Source organism: Diabrotica virgifera, chromosome 1 (assembly GCF_917563875.1).
Source record: "Diabrotica virgifera virgifera chromosome 1, PGI_DIABVI_V3a".
Lineage (NCBI taxonomy): Eukaryota > Metazoa > Arthropoda > Insecta > Coleoptera > Chrysomelidae > Diabrotica > Diabrotica virgifera.
In genome coordinates this window covers 172,575,903-172,600,368 of record NC_065443.1, presented here as the reverse complement: position 1 = coordinate 172,600,368, position 24,466 = coordinate 172,575,903, and the positions used below count along the sequence as shown (strand labels likewise).

Here is a 24,466-nt window from a genome sequence, read left to right as displayed (position 1 = left end):
TTTTGTAAAATATAATGTAAAATGTAGGTGTTCATTTTTATGAAAGTTACTGAAAATCCCGACAATGTAGATTATTTACTATTTAAAACTTTTTATGTCATAAACTTGACCTGGCAGACCACCTTGTTTCAACCAAACTTTTTGTTAAAACAACTAGTAATTTTTGCTCATGCTACCAAACTTTTAATATAAATAAAAACTGAAAAAATAGTTAGTAATACACCTACCTACCTTTGAGATTTTAAAGATGATCAAACGAACACAAAACATGACAAAACTATAAAAACAGTAATCACTTACAACTCTACAGCCGACACAAGAAAGATAAAACTGATAAATTGAAAATTGATATGTTGATTGAATGGTTTGTTTATAAAACCAAGACATAAATTATTGGAAGTGCATGAAACGTGCAAGAATAGCGTAAACTTCGGGAAATCCCCGGTTGAACACCACAGAGGCGGATCATTTTATATTACAAATTAAAAGTAGACTTTTTGTATGATATGAATATTAGGCAATTCTTAATAACGAATAACAAACTTAAATAATATAATCGTACTTTTTAAATTTTAAAATAAATTTCTAATATGTAGATAAGGTCAAAAAATCACCAGATATTAAGCTTTTTAAAAAAGTTTTCACCATATCACCAAATGGGTTACAAAATCACCAAATCTGGTGAATTTTCACCAGACCTGGCAACCTTGACTACGACACTGGCGATCAGCAAACTGGCCGTTTCCATGGTAACGCTAGTAAACAAGAACCACTGCGCATCATCGAGTTTTGTATCATATTCCCAAACTTATGTTTGTCCGAGTTTATATTGTCAACAAAAGGGAGTGAGGAACCAGCAGCAAAAGCTAAAGATACACATACCTTGTTATGATTCTTAATGAGAATAACGACTATACAAAAGAAATAGGAGTGAGAATTGGACAAGCTTAAACAAGATTTATTAAAATCATAAAAGTGTTATGCGGTAATAATCTTGTAGTGGAGTCACTGAAGGTTTTCACCTCCGATCTCGTTGAACCTCCATCGATTTGCATGAAAATTGGTGAGTAATTAGAGGATACCTCAAGGAACAAAGGTGACATGATGCCAACTTGCGCTTTTACCCTGGGGTGGATGCCACCCCTTCTCGGGGGTGAAAATTATTTTATTAAAAATAATACCATACATCGATAGAGGGACAAATTATAAGCAAAATTTGTTATTCGCGGTATGCAAGTACTTGGAAGGGATACGTGAAACGATCGTGCGCGAATAGCGGAGAAATATTGCAACTTTCTTAAATAATTCATATCGTCAATTGAAATTGTCAAATTGACGTACATTTCATATCTACTGTCATTGAAGAAGAAAAATTATATGTTGCCCCACAATATTGATATGATGTATGCAATTATTATATAAAGGTAAATTTAATTAATTGTATTTTGCTTGCAGTACTGCATTTTAATAACTAATTTTATTTACTACATACAATTGTTTACGTTTTAATAACATAACCTGAATCTTATTTTTTCTTCTTATTATTTTTTTGGGCTATGGCCTTGACAATTATCCAGTAACAGGGACTAATATAATTGGCCAATATAATTAAAAGTGCGAATAAAGTTGCAGAGCGTAGAAATAGGTGTCGCTTTGCCGAACTTGGACGGTCCCAATATCAATGTTATTAACCCGCCATTACACGCGCTATGAGGGAATCCCTCACCATATTTGTTTATAAGCAATGAAATTGTGTAAACTAATACGATAACCTTTGACAAAAATCAAAGGACATTTTCTACCCAAAAAACTCCGAGTACAATCAGCATGACCCACTCCCCCTACCCCTTCCCATATTGCTCACCCCAACCTCCACTCCCACAGTATGTCCCTAGACACCTACTCCCACAGGAGACAACCTGGTCCTAAATCTGATGGAGTAAACCAGCAGTAAAAAATCCGGAAGTCAAAGTGTGGGACACCGTGCCGATGACTGGATGGCCGCACGAAACGCGGTCCTGAACGGTTCCCTTGGGGAGCTGGCGACACCCCATTGTACGTAGCCTTACTGCCGCATGCGGGGCCCTGCGGTAGCCGACTTCTACTTCCCTAGCTACTCGTGGGAATGATATGTCTAAATCTACTACAAGTAAAAGAACCGGGGGCGACCCGCCCGGAAAAGCGGGAAGAGCAGACCTAGGCAAAACAGGTAGAGCGAGACTGAACTCACTCACTGATTTTTGTTACAGACTTGAGCCTTCGCAATTGATGGGGGCTAAACGCAAGTTTAGTACCCCGGATATTGAGGATAAGGTATATAAGAAGAGGGAGTGTCCGGAATATTTTATATTTACGGAATGCCTAATGATGCAGGAAAAATTGACTCGGGACCTCTGTAGGTTAGTTACAGAGGTGCCAAACACTCATAAATCAATTAAGGAAGCCGTACTCGCGTTACAGAAGAACACAAATAATATGAAAAATGAGTCACTAAAAACATGGATAGACAAAAGGCGGCTTGAGGAAACCGATATAATGCTGATAGACGCGGACGTTCAAACTGATCCACATTCTGACTCTACCGCGCAGCTTATGAAGTGCGCAGTAACACAAACTACCCCCGAGAGGACGGTTTGCTCCTGTAGTGACAGACCTGCAACTCGGGAGTTTAGCACTCAAACAGAACCTTGGCACGGTTTCGGCGTCAAACAGTTTGTAAGTTCCCTTGACGAAATCATCACTTTTGATGATTGGAAGAGGGTAACAGAGCAAGATTGGGCAAACAGCGTATATCAGAGAACCAAGATAGTAGTGGGAAATCCGGTAACTACGACTGATGAATATAACAAGGTTGTCTTCGTCGAACCGATGGATACAACAATGGAGGGGAGCATTCAAAGACTCTATAGGGATAGGTTCCCAGAGCTGGCAGATATCGAAAACGACTTTGATGTCCTAGAGAGCAGAACATCAGTAAGGTCTAAGGCATCGGCGGGATTGGTACGCAAGGTTATAAGGGTTAATCTTACATTGGACGAGCGGGTTCTATGGGAGCGCCTGGAACAGATCCGAGAGGAAGTTGGCCCGGAAGCGGTAGTTGCGCTGCACCACCTTAGTTTTATTACGGTGGTCGGGCTCCAGAAAATGTGTGAGGTGATATTCCGAAATACCAAGGTCACAATAAACATCTATACCACTGCAACGAGGAAGGACCGCCCCACATATGGTATGATTGTGTCCAAAAAAGACACATCATACAAAGATTTATTAAGCTCGGTCAAAACGGCAGTTAAGACCACGGGAGCCACAGAGTCAATCAGGACGCTGCGTAGCACCAAGGACGGTAAGCTCCTTATCACAATGGATAAGGACCAGGCCGCCCTAAAACAGATTAGAGACGCCCTGACCAACAAAGGTAGCGGGTTACGCACCCTTCAGCTTGGTGAAGAAAATAAGACGGTAACCGTCCATGTAAAAGGCATGTCGGAGGACACTAGTAAAGAGGAGCTTAAAGAAGCACTCGAGGTTTACACTGGTCGATGGCAAGAACCGAATAGAATCAACGAGATGAGGCCATTTAGGGGTAACACCCTAGCGGCTACAGTCATCCTCACCAAACAGGCGGCCGATTCTATTCTCCAGAGAGAGACAGTAAAGGTGGGCATCGTCCGATGCCAGGTTGAGAAACGTATCCGAGTCCCCAGGTGCAATAGATGCTGGGCCTTCGACCACGCTCGGTATGCGTGTGCCGGCCCCGATAGGACCGGTACTTGCTATGGCTGCGGGGCACCCGGGCACGATACAGAGTCCTGTCGGGCTGCGGCAAGATGCGTCTTGTGCGATGAGGCGCACAGATGTGGCAGTATGGCCTGTCCTAAATTCAGAGATGCCCTGAGGATGGCCAGACAGGCCGAAAAGCCAAAACTTAAAAAACAAGATATCCCGATGCCGGGCAATAAATCTGAAATATCCGTAACTGATTATATGAAAACCGTCTCCCTCGCTGATATGCCCAATGTCGGAGTAGACGTGGAAATGGAACCTTCCACATCGTCGTCCAGCCCCACAAACACCGCGACCCAGAATCAAGAACTGGGTGATGCTGCGGAAGTAGCACCGCCCTTGTCAGATATAGTCGGTCTAGTATAAGACAATACTCTCCACCGACAACTTCAACTTTAACCTTAAACTAAGACAAGGGTAATTATCTGCAATGGCTTCGCTAGCAAAAAAAAGACTTAAAATACTCCAGGTGAACATCGGGAGGGCCAAAATGGCACACCATATGATTTATACTAAAGCCCTCGAAATTGGAGCTGATTTACTGGTTGTCCCCGAGCCAAATAAAAACATGACTAAGAACCAAGGCTGGATTGCCGACCTGAAAGTTGATGTGGCCATATACCCCGTTAACAAGAACGTGTGCATCAGCAAAATCGTAAAAAAGGAGGGTCATGTAATGATCAAAATAGATAACTTGGCAATCATCGCCTGCTATATCTCCCCTAACATAACTAGGGAGCGCTACCAACAACATGTCGAAAGCATCATACAAACGTCTCAACAATACAGAGACTTTATTGTGGCTGGGGATATAAACGCCAAATCGATCATATGGGGGTCTCCTAAAAACGACAACAGAGGGGAGATGTGGAACGATTGGATACTTTCAGAAGACCTAGTAGTGCTCAATAATGGCAAACCGACGTTTGTTAGAGGCGAAACACGAAGTCATATTGATGTTACCCTTGCAAGTAGAAATTATGCCAGGAAGTTGATGGGTTGGGATGTGTTGGAGGACAACCTCTACACGCATCATAGATACATCGTCTTCGAAACTGGAACTAAGGTCATGAAGATAGGAAGGAAAAGAATTACCTTCAACATAGAACGCTTTAAGACTGAAATAAGCAATCTACAAGAAGATGATACTACTGACTTTCAAAGCTTCCGACGGACCATTGTCAACGCACATACTCTTAGTAGAACGCGTGAGAATATTACGTACACAGTCCCATACTGGTGGAACGACGAGATTCAGTCTAAAAGAGCCGAATGTTTTAGGTGTAGACGAACAGCACAGAGGTATAGGACCCAGCAAAATATCGACGATTACAAGCGTTCTAAGAAAGAACTGGGCAGAGAAATCAAAAGGGCTAAGCGAAATTGTTGGCAAGATCTATGCACAGCGCTAGAAAATGATGTATGGGGAGAAGCATACAGAATCGCAATAAAAACTTTGAGGTCAGAAACCCCGTACAGCCTCTGCTCACAAAAAAGGAATGAAATAGCGAACATACTTTTTCCCACAAAGCCCCGTCAAACATTCGCCCAAGTCAACATTACTGTTCAACCCGACGACTTCTCGGCGGAGGAAATAGCAGTAGCAGCAAGTAATATAAAAGTAGGTAAAGCAGCTGGTCCAGATGGTGTACCTCCAGAAGCGATTAAGATCATCATAGAAAAATATCCTGAAATAATCAGGAGGATTTTCAATAATCTCCTCCATAGGCAAGAGTTCCCCGACCAGATTAAACAGGCCAGATTAACGCTTATTTTGAAACCGGGGAAAGACCCCGATATAGCCAACTCATACAGGCCAATCTGCCTGTTGGATTGCTTGGGAAAATTCTATGAATATCTAATAAAGAATCGTCTGGAGGAGGATCTGCAAAGAAACAGAAGTATCTCGGATAGACAGTACGGATTTAGAAGATCCAGATCCACAATAGATGCGGTAAAGGCAATAACTGACACGGTCAAAGAGACGAGAAAAAGATGGGCCGTTCTCGTGATGTTTGATGTGAAAAATGCATTTAATTCCGCCAATTGGGGTCACATCGTCAAAGCTCAGGAAAAGTCAAGAGTGTCAGAATATTTAGTAAATATAATCAAGAACTACCTTAATGAAAGGTATGTCCAGGTGGCGAAGCCTAAAGACCTGCAAACCACAGCAGGAGTACCGCAAGGATCCGTACTGGGACCAACATTATGGAATGTTCTGTATAACGGGGTTCTGGAAATTACCTATGGAAGTAAAGTCAAAGCTATTGCATATGCAGATGATCTAGCGCTACTGATTCAGACTGAAACGAACTGGGACTTAGAAGATATAGTGAATAAAAGTTGTAGGAAAGTATATGACTGGATGAGGGAACAAGATCTCGAATTGGCTACACATAAAACAGAAATTGTCATTTTAAAAGGCCCAAGAAAACGACCCAATCTAACTTTCATGGTAGGTAGTGTAACGATGAGTTACTACTATCGTTACTAAAATGTTATTCCGATGGGAACTAGGTATGCAACCAACTTTACAAGCACTCGTATTAGAGGTTGCAGTTGATAGACGATAAAGTTGGTAATATCTGGTAGATTAGAGTCTAGCAGTTGGCAATGACGATATCCGGCAGGGGTGTATGTAATATCGGCCATAGCGGCTGGCACTTCACTTGAATTTTCGTTCTTGTCCGATCAAGAAGTCCTCCGGTGGCCATTGTAAGAATTTACCTTTTGGTTGAAATAAGTTATAAGAAGATTAATTTACGTTGGAGGAAGTTTTTATTTTTTTGTTTGGGGTTGTGAAGAGTTTTTGGTTCCAATATTTTTTGAAGAAAACAATGGGTATGTATGAAAAAAAATATCACTTAACTATGGTTTGCCATTTCTTTTTCATGCTAAGAAAAAATAACCATCTAAATTATTTTTAATACCATATTTAGATCATATGAAAAGCATTGCTATTCTTTAATGATCACTTTTTCAATACTTCTAATATACACTCACAGGAAAAAATATTCTTAGAACTACATTTTCACTCTCAAATAAATTGAAAATCAATGATAATTTTCATTCTATCATGTATTTAACTCCATATAGTAATCTTTGATTACAAGATCCACATTTTTTTTTGTCCAAATACTTCCTTATATTCGTTTAAAAAGGCTTTTTCCAGTCAAGAAGAATCAAGGTCAATGAAAACATATACATCAAACCTCACTTTTTCCGTAGTTTTTTCTCTGTCAAGTTCTGATAAGGTGAAACACCTTTTTATAGAGGCCCTGTTTCTTAGATACTTAAGGAAAACCAGCTAATAGAAGGTTTTCTGTTCTTTTAGCCACTGGAGGGAGACTATAACAAAATTTAAGTCACATTTGGATGCTTCATTTATTTATGGAATAAACAATCATTTTGGTATTATTTTGGGTTTGGATTGGAAGAGTTTTGGATGTTTTTTTTTTCTCGTTTCTGGAATAGACACTAAGTTCTATCGACACTAGCAAGTACCTCCTAGTCAATACTCTGTGTTGCTGTTCCTTACCTCCCGAGGATTGGGAAGATCGGAGGATACGTACCTGGCTCTCTCATCATCAACCTCACCAGGATTTTGGAGAAGCCACAGGCCTACTTTTGTAGAAACGCCAGGTTTTTATAATAAAATTTGAATTTTCAATCCTTTTAAATAATAGTTTTCAATTTTCAATTTTTTTTCAATAACTCAAATACATAACCTTAATAATAATATAAATTCACCTTCTTAAATCCTATTATCTTTATAATATTCAATAATTTTTTTTTGTCAACGAATTTTATATTTCATTTTCATGATTGTATCAGGTATTTAAAATAATCTCAGGATTGTAAACTATCTGGGACGATACTGTGCACACTATCGAAGGGTTTATTTCCTACTCAATAATATTTATTCCATTCACCAGATATTGTCAGGTTGTCACTTCCGATCAGATACGGGATTGTCAGCCAATCTTGTATTCTACAGTAATAATTAGTTTGTACATGCATATTTAGATCAAATCACTTCCTTAGTAGAATAAATTCATTACATATATTAGTTTTTTCATACTGTAAAACCTGCATTATCGACAGGAGTGTACTACCATAGTACGTCGGATATTTAGCTAGTGTATAAAATTGTATATAGGGTTTATAGGTATTTTTTTTTATTAAATGTGGTTGTACATACTTATATGTTTTATTATCCTATCATTTTAATAGTATCTATTAATAGTATTAGTTAGGTACAGCAATATAGGTCACGTGGAGAAGAATTTATTCAATTCTTCCCTGGCGCTCAACACTACTTCTGAATATCTTCTTGGTCAATAGTTCTCTTCTTGTCATTACTCCTTATATTAATTTATTTTCTTTATCATTCAAGTATTTCAGTAGGTACCGTCTTACTAGGGCATGCAAATACGGCCTGATCCTTCCCTGAGCCCTACTGTTTAGTCTCTTCAATTTCCAGCTAGCCTATTTCTGTAAAACTTTAGTCATTGATTAAGCTACCCCATTCAAACAGAATAATCATACGTTACAATTGGCGCTCGCCAACGTGGAGCCCGACTTTCAGTAAGACAGTACCTTTCTTTATTTTGTTGATTATTGTAAATTTTTCTAGTAAGTATCTTTCTGGTCTATTGTTGTATATTTTGTAATTATATAGAGATACATTTTTGATTCCTTTTGTACGTTATTTGGAAAATACACTAGTGCACTTATATTGCTGTATTGGTACTATTTTAATTTATTTAAAATAATAATTGTAAATCGTGAGTAGGATAATATTTGAACAGGTGTATTGGTTGACATTTCGGTCTGGTCGGTTTGGTGATACCTGGATATTTATTTTGAAAAATTTTGAAGGATTTATTTTTTTTGATATCTAGGTACATTACTACTTTTGATTTAGGTTCAGCCACAATATACTACAGTTAGCTAAATTTTTGCTTACCATACCTATATATAATTTATAAAGTTTTCATTTTTTTTATATACATTTTAGTTTAAACATTTACTTAAATTATTTTAAATATCTACCCCAAATATATATCTCGGTTATATTTGGTTTGTCGGTTTGTTAGGTCGTTAGTTTAGCAGCTCGTTGGTTGAGCAGCTCGCTTAGTAGATTGTCGGTTAATTGGGTCGTTAGTTGTTGGGGTGGGTTCGGTTTGTCGTTGTTGGGTTGGGTTTATTGTTACTAAATTTTTCCTACTACCATGTGTACCTTTCAGCCAGAACATTTGTTAGTTAGGGAGTTAGATTATGAGCTGAGGATAAGGGAAATAGAGGTTGAAGAAGCCGCTAAATGTGATAGAAAACGCAGTCTATTGCGTGGTGCTCTTAAACAGGAGCAAGGAAATAGGAGTTTCCGTCAGATTTCAGCTGCAGCTATTCCTTTCCTGGAACAACAACAGGGAATAAATGAGACACTAGAGGATCTTACGCAAAAGATAAATAATTTTAGAGGGACTGTCCATGATAGCATGTATTCTAGATACATTTCACGTCTTGCTCATATCTCTGGTCGTGTCCACTTATTATGTTGCTCAGATGAGGAGCAACAACTTTACAAACGCTCTATGTCCATTAGGATTCTCAGTCTAGAAGGTGAACTCGATTCTCGAGTAAATCCTCTAGCCACGTCCACTCCTGTTTCTTCAGTTCAAGCCTCTAATTCCTTGTTACATCCCAAGCCTGTGCAGGTACATAAGTGGGGAGTTTCGTTTTCTGGTGAAGGTCATTATGACCAAGTAATTTCATTTTTAGATAGGGTAGAATGTCTTCGTGTTTCGAGAGGTGTGAGTGAGGAAGATCTTTTTTCGGCTTCTGCCGAATTATTTACAGGCCATGCTTTTACGTGGTTTATGAACAACCGTGGTAGCTTTACCACTTGGACTGGTTTGGCTCAGAAACTAAAATCCGATTTTCTGCCTTATTCTTTCCAAACTGATCTCTTAGACGAGATCAAGAACCGCAAGCAGAAACCTGGAGAATCAGTGACTATGTTTATTAACACTATGTTGGGTATGTGTAGTCGTTTAGATACTCCTTTAACAGATAATGCAAAAATTAAGATAATTTTAAAATGTTTGCTACCTTTTTACCATGCCCAATTGGCACTTGTTGATATAGACACTATCGAAGACCTGACAGATAAGTGTAAACGGTTAGAGGAAACTCTATCCTGGTCTTTTCATCCTCCTACAACACCTAATTCTGGTGCTGGATTTAACTCTTACTCCTCGAGAAATCGTTCTTGGCAATCTAGACCCCATACACCGAATGTGTCTGTGACTACTTATTCTTTGTCTTGCTGGAATTGTCAGGTTGTTGGTCACGCATTTCGGGATTGTACCAGACCCCAAACACGGATTTTCTGCCACGGTTGTGGTAGAGAAAATACGCTTAAACGTAACTGTTTTAAGTGTTCGGGAAACGAGCATGCAGAGGCTCGTACCCTGAGCGTTCCTCAAACAGCAGCCCCATCAGGGAATATGACCGCAGCTGTAGACGAAGCTTCAGGTCCAATACCCGCCAGCAGTTCGAACACCTCTCAGGAAGGAAGAAACACTTCCAACCGGAGACCGGCACGCAAACCGAAATCAGGGAAAAAGTAATTGTTAGTAACACTTCAGTTGACTCGTGCGGTTCGCTTGATCGTAGATTATCCCCTCCAGTCTTAAACTGGAATTTTAGTAATAAGCATAATCAAGACGAGGAGACAGTTCCAAATTCTATACCAGGTTGTACGTTTGTAAATAATAATAATATGTCTATGTTAATACCAGATAATTTTGAAAATAAATCAGAGATTTTGGATTTTGATATAAATTCGTTATTAGTTAGGAAACATAATGATAACCGACCTTATCTTGAAATTGAAATTTTAGGACAATCTTGTTTAGCTCTATTAGATAGTGGCTCGAACATTTCTCTAATAGGTTCGTATTCGCTGAAATTATTAGAAAATACTGATATTAATGTTATGCCTATTTCTTCTTTACAAGTCTCTACTGCGGATGGTGCTATCCAGTCAATTACAGGTAAATTTGACACAGAAATCGTAGTTGCCAATATTCGGAAAATGGTTACATTTTATGTTATACCTTCAGTTAAAAATTCTATAATTCTTGGCATGGATTTCTTGAATGCATTTAATAGTACACTAAATTGCTCAGATTTTTCGTTGTTTATATCTTCCTTTAATGTCGCAACTGTAAGTGCCATTCGTGAGTTTTCTAGTTTGTCTAGCTTAGAACAAAACCAGTTAGAGAATATTATCTCTAAATTTTCTTCTATCTCTTCCAAAGATAGATTAGGCCGTACACATTTAATATCTCATACGATCGAAGTGAACACTTCAACTCCTTTCAGACAATATCAATATCCCATACCTCAGGCATGGCAAGCAGATTTAAGTAAAGAAATTGATTCGATGCTCTCTTTAAACATTATCGAAAAGTCGACGTCGTCATTTTGTTCGCCGTTATGGATGACAAAGAAGAAGGATGGATCATTCCGAGTATGCTTTGATGGTCGCAAACTTAATAGTATCACTACTAATCGAGATGCTTATCCCATCCCTCGGATAGATATAATTCTGAGCAAACTTCAGAATGCCAAATATATCTCTTCGATCGATTTATCCAAAGCTTTCTTACAAATTCCGTTAAGCGAAGAGAGTAAGAAGTATACTGCTTTCGCTGTCAGTGGTAAAGGGTTATTTCAATTTGTCACAATGCCTTTCGGTCTAGTTTCAGCTCCGCAAACAATGTGTCGTTTAATGGACTTGGTTATTGGTCCCCAACTCGAACCATTCGTATTCTATTATTTAGACGACATCATAGTTGTTACTCCTGATTTTTCTTCACATATTGAAATATTGGAGAAATTATTTTCACGCCTTAAAGAGGCTAATCTCACTGTTAATTTAGAGAAATGTAATTTTTGTCGTCCTAATTTGAAATTTCTAGGATATGTTGTTGATCATCAAGGTTTGAGAACAGACCCTGATAAAGTAACCGCTATTAAGGACTTCCCCATTCCTAAAACTACTACACAACTACGTAGGATCTTGGGCATGTGTGGATACTATCGTCGATTTGTGCCTTCTTATTCTACTTTATTATCACCTCTTACTGACCTCCTTAAGAATAGGAAAAAGGGCCAGACTATCACCTGGACTCCTGAAGCCGACGATGCTTTTCATCGTATTAAAGAAGCCCTTACGAGTGCTCCGGTCATGACTTCACCTGATTTCAGTGAACATTTCTACCTCATGACTGATTGTTCAAATACCGCCTCAGGTGGTGTACTCTTTCAGATGAAAGATGGTTCTGAACACCCCATAGCATATACTAGTAAGAAGCTCAATAAGGCCCAGAAAAATTATTCCACTACCGAGCGTGAACTCCTTGCTATTATTCACGGCTTGGAGGCTTTCCGTTACTATTTGGAAGGTCGTAAGTGTACCCTTATTACTGATCATAGTTCTTTACTCTGGATGCATTCTATGCGTAACCCATCCCAACGTTTGTCTCGATGGATTTGTAAGTTGTCAGCCTTTGATTATAATATCGTCCATCGTAAGGCAAATGGTGTTGTAGTAGCCGATGCTTTGTCTCGAACGTTTGATGTCAATCTTCTTGACTTATCCACTTTAGTTCCGGATACATGGTATCAAAAAATGTTAGAAAAGGTTACTCAAGCACCTGATCAGTACCCTGATTTTAAAGTAGAGAATAATATTCTTTATAAGCATGTCGTTAGTTCAGTGGAAGCTTTGTCTAATATGTCTGATTGGAAGATTGTTGTCCCAACAGCAAACCGGGATGAAATTCTTCGTACATTTCATGATAATGTGACATCTGGTCATTTTGGTTCTTATAAAACATTTAGTAGGATAGCAGAATTATATTATTGGCCTGGCATGCGCAACTATATCAAGAAATATATTTCTAGATGTAGAGTTTGTGCTACTTGCAAGCCAAGTACTATGCCACAAGCTGGATTAATGGGTACTTTTAGGAACATTGACTTCCCATGGCAGATGATATCCATGGATCTGATTGGACCATATCCTCGTAGTTACAATGGCTATACCTATTGTTTGGTGGTTGTGGACTACTTTACTAAATTTCCACTAGTTTTTCCTCTTCGTAATGCCACTGTCCCTGCTATTGTGAAATATTTGGAGGAGCAAGTCTTTTTGTTGTTTGGTGTTCCACAAATTGTTTCTTGTGACAATGGTCCTCAATTTGTGTCTAAGGCTTTTAAAAACCTTCTAACTAAATACAAAGTTCAGAAGATCTTTTATAATGCTGCATACCATCCGCAAGCTAATCATAGTGAGCGAGTGAACCGCAGTATTGTAACAGCCCTTAGATCATACACTTATCCAGATCACAGAGCTTGGGACCAGTATATTCACTCAATAGCTCAAGCCATAAGAACTTCGGTCCATGAAGTTACTCAATGTTCTCCAGCTTATTTGAATTTTGGTAGAAATATTGCTTTGTCTGGTGATTATTTTGGTTTAATTTCGGACAATTCCACAAATCTCCCTCAGATCTCTGAGAAACTCCATCGTTTAGATGATCTTCAGACTTTACCCCCAATATTTGCAGACATCAGGAAGAAGTTAAAATCTTCTTACCTTAAGTCACAGAGTCAATACAATTTGAGGAAAAGAGATTTGCGATTCTTTGTTGGTGATCGGCTATTAAAACGTAATTTTGTTAAGTCAAGCAAAGGTGATGCTATTTCTGCCAAATTTTGTCAGAAATATGTCCCATGTGTTGTCAGTAAAGTAATCTCTCCTTTAATATATGAACTAAAAGATAGTTCGTCCAACAGGAAACTTGGTCGATTTCATATAAAGGACTTACTACCAGATAATACTGTCAACGACTTAGCATCTTCGTCGTCAGAAGAAGAAGATTAACTTAACAATATTGATCAAGTTAATTCCTCTTTCTAAATTTTAGAAATACTCGATTGTTCAATGAATAGGTTAACGATTGGATTTTGATTTTAGTCACCAGATAGGTACTCTATGTTTTATCTATTATAGTAATTTTTCTAGCTTTCCATATTCTATGTATGTTAGATGTCATTAGTTATTATTGAGATTTAGCTTAATTTGGCTTATTATTGAACTGGTATGGAACTGTAACACCTTGTATGTAATTATGCTTATATATGTCATCACTTGTAGATTAGTGTATCTACAAAATAGGTTTAGATTATGTTTATCTGGTGTTGTGTTTAATTTTGTAGTTTCTACGGGAAAGTTATTCCAATGCTTAGTATGATTCCTTGGTACATTAGCTTATTGTGGTCTAAAGAAGTCATCATGATATTTGTTTTGGTAAAGGCAATTTGAGTATACAGTGTGATTCCAAAGTTATACTTCATTGGTCAAAATTTAATTAAGTTAATTGAGATAAAAATTTATGATAAAGACTATGAAGCCATTTCGTTATGTACCGTATTGAATATTTCTTAGGAAAATGGTTTGCCTAGCTTGGCTATGCAAATACGTGGGTTCGAAACTTGTATTACTTATCAACTGTGCACATGATAGGAGACGGATTTCCTGGCTCACAGTTGCCTAGTCCTGGGTCATACCTTAATTAGTTCAGATGCTGAATTTTTATGATAGAATGTTTAATCATCATTTTAATCATGCACTAGGCATTCTTATTCCATGTTCAGTTTATGATCATTCTATAGAGACTTAGTCTTAAACTTGTCTGTCTATTGTATACTTACTCTCCTTTAGTTTTATCAATTTATTGTTCTGATAATAATGGTAACTTCTTGGATATCAGTCCTATGGAAATATGGTAGCTTTTGCCTACACCAAGGGATTATTGTGTTCGAGCATCAGCTTTCCTGAAAACTCATTATTTTTGTTTGTATGTGAATTAGAGTCAGGATCAACGTCCTGTTGTCTGTGCGTGACTAGGGAACATTTCCTTAATCTGCAGTTTCTTTAGAAATTGATTTACTTGTTCTCTAGTATTTACTTAATTGGATTTATTTATAAGAGTTAATAATATGTGACTTCTTGAAGTATTTCATGAGAGATGATTCCGAAATATTGGTTAGCTTTTTCTGGCTATTCCCATAAATTTGTTGTAGCTATAGCTATAGTTAGAGAATCCCAGAGTAAGCTAACTTCTGTTATGTCTACCATTTAATTAGGTAGACCTCCCGTTGCATCTGATACAAATCTGATGATCAGTTGAGTGAGGGTCATATTACCCAATATGTAATCATTATTAGCACATTGAGTGTTAGGTTGTAGCGTTGCTAATTAAATCTGCCTGATTGTTCCACCTTGGATATGCTTCCATATAAATCTATTGTCCACAGTCGGATCAATTTAGGATAAAAGGCTTGCTACAATAATTTCTTTTCTTGTCCATACATAACTCTTATATTTATTTTGGTTTATACTATGGTCTATGTTTTAGCTTTTTGGAACTGGCTACGAGATTTCTACTGATTGTTCACTTTGGATATGCTCTATTTAAATCTGTTGTCCATCGATAGAACAATTTTGTACTACTCGTCCCACTTGACTTTTTTGAGAATAGAATTTTTCTAAATTATGGAATTTAGTAAAGGGTTATAATAAACCTTAAGTATGTATGTTGGTACCATATGAGATATATCGGGCATTAAGACAACTCCATTTACATGACTCATAATTTGCGGTTAGGTATGATCGATCGAGTCAGCTGTAAGTGTAAGTTAGTCGTCGTATAGGTTATATTGAGTTTTCTATTCGAATATTGTAGTTATGGTGTTCTTGTTGACTATAATTTGGGGTTTTATAGAAATCTACTGAATCAACTTGAACACAACTTGGTCTTTAGGATATATATCAGAGTTTGGACGATGTCCTACGGTAGGTTAGTTTAGAGTAGTGAAGTATTCGTAGGTTCGTATTATATTTTAGAAATTTGGTTTGGTCACGCCTGTGTTGGATCCCACAGCGTGTGATTTTTTCTCTGTGGATACTTGTATGGAGTATCTATATGAGTATATATATGTATATGGATAATAAAAAAAAAGATTGATCATAGGATCAATTTTTTTTCTTACAAGTAATGGGGGAATGTAACGATGAGTTACTACTATCGTTACTAAAATGTTATTCCGATGGGAACTAGGTATGCAACCAACTTTACAAGCACTCGTATTAGAGGTTGCAGTTGATAGACGATAAAGTTGGTAATATCTGGTAGATTAGAGTCTAGCAGTTGGCAATGACGATATCCGGCAGGGGTGTATGTCATATCGGCCATAGCGGCTGGCACTTCACTTGAATTTTCGTTCTTGTCCGATCAAGAAGTCCTCCGGTGGCCATTGTAAGAATTTACCTTTTGGTTGAAATAAGTTATAAGAAGATTAATTTACGTTGGAGGAAGTTTTTATTTTTTTGTTTGGGGTTGTGAAGAGTTTTTGGTTCCAATATTTTTTGAAGAAAACAATGGGTATGTATGAAAAAAAATATCACTTAACTATGGTTTGCCATTTCTTTTTCATGCTAAGAAAAAATAACCATCTAAATTATTTTTAATACCATATTTAGATCATATGAAAAGCATTGCTATTCTTTAATGATCACTTTTTCAATACTTCTAATATACACTCACAGGAAAAAATATTCTTAGAACTACATTTTCACTCTCAAATAAATTGAAAATCAATGATAATTTTCATTCTATCATGTATTTAACTCCATATAGTAATCTTTGATTACAAGATCCACATTTTTTTTTGTCCAAATACTTCCTTATATTCGTTTAAAAAGGCTTTTTCCAGTCAAGAAGAATCAAGGTCAATGAAAACATATACATCAAACCTCACTTTTTCCGTAGTTTTTTCTCTGTCAAGTTCTGATAAGGTGAAACACCTTTTTATAGAGGCCCTGTTTCTTAGATACTTAAGGAAAACCAGCTAATAGAAGGTTTTCTGTTCTTTTAGCCACTGGAGGGAGACTATAACAAAATTTAAGTCACATTTGGATGCTTCATTTATTTATGGAATAAACAATCATTTTGGTATTATTTTGGGTTTGGATTGGAAGAGTTTTGGATGTTTTTTTTTTCTCGTTTCTGGAATAGACACTAAGTTCTATCGACACTAGCAAGTACCTCCTAGTCAATACTCTGTGTTGCTGTTCCTTACCTCCCGAGGATTGGGAAGATCGGAGGATACGTACCTGGCTCTCTCATCATCAACCTCACCAGGATTTTGGAGAAGCCACAGGCCTACTTTTGTAGAAACGCCAGGTTTTTATAATAAAATTTGAATTTTCAATCCTTTTAAATAATAGTTTTCAATTTTCAATTTTTTTTCAATAACTCAAATACATAACCTTAATAATAATATAAATTCACCTTCTTAAATCCTATTATCTTTATAATATTCAATAATTTTTTTTTGTCAACGAATTTTATATTTCATTTTCATGATTGTATCAGGTATTTAAAATAATCTCAGGATTGTAAACTATCTGGGACGATACTGTGCACACTATCGAAGGGTTTATTTCCTACTCAATAATATTTATTCCATTCACCAGATATTGTCAGGTTGTCACTTCCGATCAGATACGGGATTGTCAGCCAATCTTGTATTCTACAGTAATAATTAGTTTGTACATGCATATTTAGATCAAATCACTTCCTTAGTAGAATAAATTCATTACATATATTAGTTTTTTCATACTGTAAAACCTGCATTATCGACAGGAGTGTACTACCATAGTACGTCGGATATTTAGCTAGTGTATAAAATTGTATATAGGGTTTATAGGTATTTTTTTTTATTAAATGTGGTTGTACATACTTATATGTTTTATTATCCTATCATTTTAATAGTATCTATTAATAGTATTAGTTAGGTACAGCAATATAGGTCACGTGGAGAAGAATTTATTCAATTCTTCCCTGGCGCTCAACACTACTTCTGAATATCTTCTTGGTCAATAGTTCTCTTCTTGTCATTACTCCTTATATTAATTTATTTTCTTTATCATTCAAGTATTTCAGTAGGTACCGTCTTACTAGGGCATGCAAATACGGCCTGATCCTTCCCTGAGCCCTACTGTTTAGTCTCTTCAATTTCCAGCTAGCCTATTTCTGTAAAACTTTAGTCATTGATTAAGCTACCCCATTCAAACAGAATAATCATACGTTACAGTAGTACAAGAATAGAGCCGACAAATTGTACGAAATACTTGGGCATACACCTGGATACAGGTCTTAGATATACCAAACATCTTAGTAAAATAGTCCAGAAAGCAGAAGGAAGGACCACTGCATTATCAAAGATCATGCCAAATATCGGCGGACCAAGCAGTCATAAAAGAAGAATGTACCTTCAGGTAGTGCATTCTACTCTTCTGTATGGTGCCCCCATATGGTACGAAGTTTTAAGAATGATAAAGTATAAAAACATGCTGGAAAAATCACAAAGAAAACCCCTCTTGAGACTAACAAGTGCGTACCGGACTACCTCGACAATTGCCCTTCAGGCAATATCAGGTACGCTCCCCATTCACCTCCTAGCCAAAGAAAGAATGCTATTATATGCAAATGATTACGGCCACTTGCCCCACATAAAGTCTGAGGTAAGAAGACAGATGTACCAAGAATGGCAAGGTGAATGGGAGGCACAAATCGAAAAGGCTCAATGGACCAAAAGGCTCATTCCAGATGTGGTGGCCTGGTCTGCATGTAAGTATATAAGATTAAATTATTATTTTACACAGTTCCTCACCGGCCATGGTTCCTTTAGATCGTATACGTATGTTATCAAGAAGACAGTAGATGACCAATGTTCAGAATGCAACATCAGAGACGACGCTCAACACTGCATATTTGTCTGCAGGCTCTTTGAAAGAGAGAGATTGATTCTAGAAACAAGGTTAGGAGAAATCTCCATTGATAACGTTATGGAAAAATCTTTGCAAAGCAAAGATAACTTTAATTTGGTGGTCGATCTGATAACCGGAATTATGAAGAAAAAGGAGACGCTTGAGAGAGCGAGAGAGGATCAAGGTGGATAGACTTGTACTGGATTGATGGGACTAAACTACGGACGAAGTATATATGTGTATATGTGTTTGTGTGTACTATGTATGTTTGAATGTCTGTATGTGTAAATATGTGTATATTTTAAGCATGACATCGTATAGATAATTATTTGCCTGTTGTATACATTGTTTTCTTTTCTTTTTTCTTTTATCTTTTTGGAAACTTATCTGAGCCGTATTAGGCTTGACAGACTGCCCCGCTGCACTCGAAGTTACATCCGCCAAGGAATTTGTACCGTGTGCACCGGGGGAGAAGGGGGTGGACTTTAGTTGGTAGGCAGTTAGCCAGAGGGTGCCCGTAGGCAGGACTTCTTAGGGGGAAATGCATGGGGGTAAACTCTTCCTCTCTGAATCCAACACACGCTTAGCCATCCTTAAGTGGACACGGCTAGGTACGGTATTTAGAACATTTACCACCTCCTCAAAAAAAAAAAAAAAAAAAAAAAAAAAAAAAAAAAAAAAAAAAAAAATACGATAACCTTAAGCACCCAGGAATGCCTTTAGCATGGTTCATGAGAGGGTATGAAAAAGTTATAGAATATTTCAGGTGGTCAGTGTGCTGTGTGATAGTTGAAAGAAGAGACATCCCTCTTCAAGTGAGGGAATTCCTCACTGCGCGTGCAGTCACGGTGAAATCACGTTTCTGTTATCTCAAAGAAACTTTTAGGTTTTTATTTAATATTTAGGTAGGTTTAATTAAAATATTATTGTTTTGATAGGTTAGGAACAGTGGCACACCGAGGGGGGTGTTTGGGGGTTAAAATCCCACCCAGAGCATATAGAAATATATATAAAAGAAGGTAGGAAAATGTAACTTGTCTTTCACAAATAATACAAAAAACTTTCGGTGCCCAAGCAAACACCCCTCCCCCAGAGGAAAATTCTAGTTGCGCCACTGGTTAAGAACCCATTTTTAAATTTACCTATTCTAATTGTGAAATAAGCCACAATTTTACTTGAAAAATTGATTTTATTGACGTTTCGAATTCCACCTCGGACGTCGTTATCAAAATACAAAGTATTAATAGTTAATTACATAAATGCCACAAAGAAATAGCTTCAGAACAGTTGTTAATTTTAATTTGTATTTTTAGTAAAATGAATTCGCGTAAAGAACGTTAATTTCTTCAGTGGCTTGCTGAAATTGAAAATTAAGAAAACTTGCTTTTGATCTATATTATTTTTACTTTTGTTTTGTTAAATTAATAAAAAAATCGGTTTACGAGACTTTCTATAATATGTGAGTACAATCCATTTTATATTTATACATGTTGACATTCATTCTTTCTCGAAATAAGTCGAATTTATGTAGGTGAGGGCGACGCTCATACGCGTGCGACCACGTCACAATAGAAGACGCGTGTAACGGCGGGTTAAGGGAGCGTTCAAGTATTACGTAACGCAATTTTTGAAGATTTTTGACCCCCTCCCCCCATGTAACGCACCGTAACGTTTTTATGTACCCCCTCCCCCTACCTAAACGTTACGTAACACCCAAGTGACCATTTGAGCCTAAATGGAAAACTAGGTTGCGAAAAGTACCGGAAACCCGATAAAAGAACATAGGCCTCCTCCCCTCGTTTCCAACCACGTCTATCCTGCGCCGCTCTCATCCAGTTTTTATTTAGCTTTCTTACGTCGTCTGTCCATCTTGTAGGCGGTCAACCGACGCTTCTCTTGTCTTCTCTTGGCCTCCATTTCAATAACCTTTTTGTCCATCGCCCATCTGTCATTCTGGCTATGTGTCCTGCCCATCTCCACTTCAACCTGGCTATCCTTTTGATGACGTCAGTCACCTTTGTTCTTCTCCTGATTTCTTCATTTTTGATTTTGTCTCGCAGAGTTATACTAACATTGACCGCTCCATTCTTCTCTGCGTTACTCTTAGTTTGGTAGCCGAGGCTTTAGGTAAGGTAAGTGATTCTGATCCGTACGCCAAGACTGGGAGGACGCACTGTTCAAATACCTATCAAGTACCAAAGGAGTTATTAAAAAAACAATAACATTTTTTGGAAACATTTTTAAAAAATAAATTTTGAAATAATTTTGGTGCATAAATTTTAATGCTATCAGCATGTTCGGGGGCTCATTTGATAGACATTTTTAAGTACTTTGACAAATGTTTTATAAGTATATGTTATAAAATGCATAATTTTCCCGTTATTTCAGCTTAAATACTTAGATTTTTTTACTGCCGAAAAAAATATATATTTAATTACCTATAACTCACTTTTAGTTAATATTAAAAGATTTTTCTAGTAAAGGGTTTATTTAATTTTTTATTAGCTTCAATTTGGGTAATAATAACTTTTTTGTAAAAACTTATAGTTTTTGAGTTATTGATGAAAAATCGGTTAAAAACATGCATTTTTCTCAAGAAAAATTAAAATCTTTGATCTTCAATTACTCAAAAAGTTTTGATTTCTTTTAATAACTTTATATAACAAATTTTGCTTATAATTTGTCCCTCTATCGAATTATGGGGTTATTTTCAATAAAATAATTTTCACCCCCGAGAAGGGGTGACATCCACCCCCAGAGTAAAAGCGCAAGTTGGCACCATGTCACCTTTGTTTCTTGAGATATCCTCTAACCAGTCACCAATTTTCATGCAAATCTATGGAGGTTCAACTAAATCGGAGGTAATAGCTCATATCCACTATCAGTGACTGCACTATTGGTTTGCAATTGAAATTTGTAGTAGCATGTATTTTTGATACATTTACATATGTGAAGCATTCTTCTAAAAAATAAATTATTTTGACATTGATAGTTCTAAATAATAATATTTCCTAAAAGTCAAACGCTAATAGATTAGTTATAAAAGTTTTAGACAAGTCAAACGTTTTATTGAATACTTTTAAATAGCTTAAAAAGCTACAAATTTTCAGCTAGGCAGAAGGATTTATATCAGATATCAAAATGTGGGTGCTCCTAGTGTTGGTATGTAATTCTACTTAAAAACATTGCCTTTCATTACATTTTATACTAAAACTTGGAGAATGTTTAATACGAATTTAAAGTAATTTATATTTGGATCTAAAAGACTGTAATATTTTCCTCTTCCGATTTTAATTCGTACTATTTTTAGTATTTAGTATAGATATAATATTTATTTCCTTCTCTTAATTCTTTAAACCAGGAATGGTATTTAGAATTATTTTAGTTTTGACATTTCCTATATCGAGTACAATGACCAAGGTAGAGAAATCAGGACACGCATTGAAATTGCAAGACAAGCATTTATAAAAATGAAAAAAATGTTTGTTAATCGAGACCTTCCTCTGGAGCTGATAAGAAGAGCCTTAATATGCTACGTGTTATTGACTTTGTTGTATGGAATGGAAAGCTGCAGCTCAGTAGATCTTTTCAGAGCAGCCGCCAATAAGGTATGAATAGCTGTGATGATAGCCAACCTTAGATAGGATAAGGAACTACAAGAAGAAGAAAATATCGAGTACTTAGTTTTTAAAGACGAGATCATCTTCATATCCATTTTAGGGCCTAACCTTTCCTTTGTCTTATAATTTACTGACAATGTTGATGCTTTATTACAGTTTCTTGTAGAAGTAGTTTTCTAACTGGAAGGGATATACAGTAATCAGCGCTTTACTTTTTGCCTTACCTATGCTCATGATTATCTAAAGAGCAATCTATATTTCTTTGTATTGAGCAGTAATCGGTACTGACATTAATATTCTTTTTTTAAGAAATACTTATATTTCTTTATTAAGTATAATTCCAGTTAATCAGGGACTGTCTCACGACGAGCTTCACTCTCTATTTATCGGAAACTGGGTACACCATATTTATGAAAATTGGTTAATGGGGATTATTGTTATGACGAAATTAAAGAAAATATTTTGACAGACAACACTTCCGGTTACCGGTTCCGGTTCATATTTTTTTATCCGTCACACCGTATTTATAATATTAACTTATTGACATTTTATCGTTACAAATTCATCTTTTTTAAAAATATTTACAGATAGAGACATATTTTTTAAAATTAATATACGATCCATTTACATACATAATTGAAAAGCTTTAGGAATTTGCATCGATATCAAATTTATAAATAAAAGGTGTTCACAGAAGGTGTTCACAAAAGCAACAAAGCAAAAGCTGCTCTATTTGCTGAACATCTAACTGAAGTCTTTAAAGCCACACGACAATGACTAAGTGCAAGAAGTAGAGCTGGAACTAGCCTTATCAATCCATCAACGGGAGTGACCAACTTTAATTACACCGAAGGAGATCAAAGATGAAATTAATCATTTGATTGAAAAAAAGCACCAGACCCTGATCTCATAACAGCAACAATGCTAAACTTCCTAAAAAAGGTATACTTTTAAGACGTATTTGTTGGCCTAGATGACTAAAAATTGCACAAGTAATTATGATACCGAAACCTGGATTTAATGGATGTTTCATTATACCGCCCAATAAGTCTACTGCCAGAAATGTCAAAACTTCTTGAAAAGGTGTTACTTAAAAGAATTATAAGCGACCTATAATTCCAAAACTGGATCCCAGAACACTAATTTGGATTCCGACAAGCTCATTATACAGTGCAACAATGCCATCGCATATTAAATGTAATTAATAGAGCCTTGAACAATAAACAATATTGCACAGCATCCTTTCTGGACATCAGCCAGGCATTTGATAAGGTATGGTTCTTTTCATGAGGATTTTTCAGTGCGTCACAAATGATAGAAACAAAGGTAAGTCCGCGATAATATACATTTATAACATTTATTCTAATATGACATTTTAGTTAAATCTGACAGTTGTCAAATTTTATTTGCAATTGGGCATAAAAACAAATCAATTGTTTTTATTGCATTTATAAAATGGTATTTTCTTTGATTTGTATAGTCTTATAAATTGTACAGATTATATTCGTAAATATATTATATAATTAGTAAATAATTTTTTTGCTATTATAGCGCCATCTATCGACAACTAGAATAATCACCGAACTAGAATAATTACCAAAGTAATCACCGACGTGCCTCTTTTTCTGTCATATACAATTTAATGCGTTAGAAAGAAATCGAAAAACTGTGACGCACTGAAAAATGCTCATGAGAAAAAGCATACGGCACCTAGAAATATTTTATAAAGTCAAAAAATATCTACGCAACAAATACTTTCACTTATTAAAATCACATCTAAATCAAATAGAATTTGAAACTAAGGTGGACGATGAGTTTGCGAAAGCATGTCATGGAAAACGGATATAATAGGGCTTTTCATTCACAGTCATTTGTTTCGAGCTTCTGTCATGTGTCACATAATATTAATATATCTACGTCATACGTTATTGGTATTTACAATGATACAAACCAGAAACGTATGACGTAGATATAATAATATTATGTGACACATGACAGAAGCTCGAAACAAATGACAATCGATGAAAAGCCCTATAGACAACAAAGATTTAAGAATCACACAAAGTCTCTATCACCAGCAAGCAAATGTCAGAATTGGCCTAGATATTTCTGAATCAATTGAATTTCTCTGTGGAGTTAGACAATGGTG

The 24,466-nt window shown here is 36.4% G+C and overlaps 1 protein-coding gene across 1 annotated transcript in view; it reads left to right on the top strand.

Annotated features, from left to right (window-relative positions):
• Positions 1 to 24,466, top strand: part of LOC114340291 (uncharacterized) — a 903,606-nt gene that overhangs the window by 302,051 nt on the left and 577,089 nt on the right. The window lies entirely within an intron of this gene.